The sequence below is a fragment of the Notechis scutatus genome, chromosome 6, assembly GCF_049901735.1.
Source record: "Notechis scutatus isolate UNSWTSFEM ecotype Mainland chromosome 6, rNotScu1.2, whole genome shotgun sequence".
In the NCBI taxonomy this organism is placed as follows: domain Eukaryota; kingdom Metazoa; phylum Chordata; class Lepidosauria; order Squamata; family Elapidae; genus Notechis; species Notechis scutatus.
Genome location: NC_142014.1, coordinates 1,241,447 through 1,242,122, shown reverse-complemented (window position 1 = coordinate 1,242,122; position 676 = coordinate 1,241,447).

Here is a 676-nt window from a genome sequence, read left to right as displayed (position 1 = left end):
GCGGAGATGGTTGATGCTTGATAATCCCTGATGATGTCCCAGAAAAACGTAATTGAGGTTAAAAAAAAAGAGAAAGTATATACATATATATATAAAAAGAAAAGTAACTAAAGGGAGCCTCTGATCTAAAAAATTGAAAAATCAAGAAGGAGAAGAGAAAAAAAGATATATAAAGGAAAATTCAGTCCAGTTAACTGCTAAGTCGTGATAAAGTCCAGTAAAAAAAGGTAAAGGAAAAAAAAAAGCCAAGCCTCACTTTGACGTCTCCCTTTAAAAATCGCCGCTTATTCAATTTTGTCAAAAATCTTACAGATTTCTTCTTATACTTAGAGTGTCCTTTCAAGTCTCAAAATATTAGTAAAAAAAGGATTCTCACCCAGCCGACACACTTTCTCTTTCAGTCTCTTCCTTTCCGGAGCTGTCCCAACTTCAGCAGCTTTGGGGCTGCCTCTCCGCCGCCGGCAAAAGGGACTTCTCCTGAATCAACCAGGGACTTTGCGGTGTCCCTGGGATCCACAGGATGTGCCCTTCACAATCACCGTCTCTACGGGACGGTTTAGGTCCGTTTGGACCGGCCAGGGGCGAAGATAGCGGCTGCAATCTTGGAGCTCGATTGCAGACCATACCGTCGCGACGCCAGCTCCTCCCCTCTCCTTTATCTTCTGTTGTTAAAGTT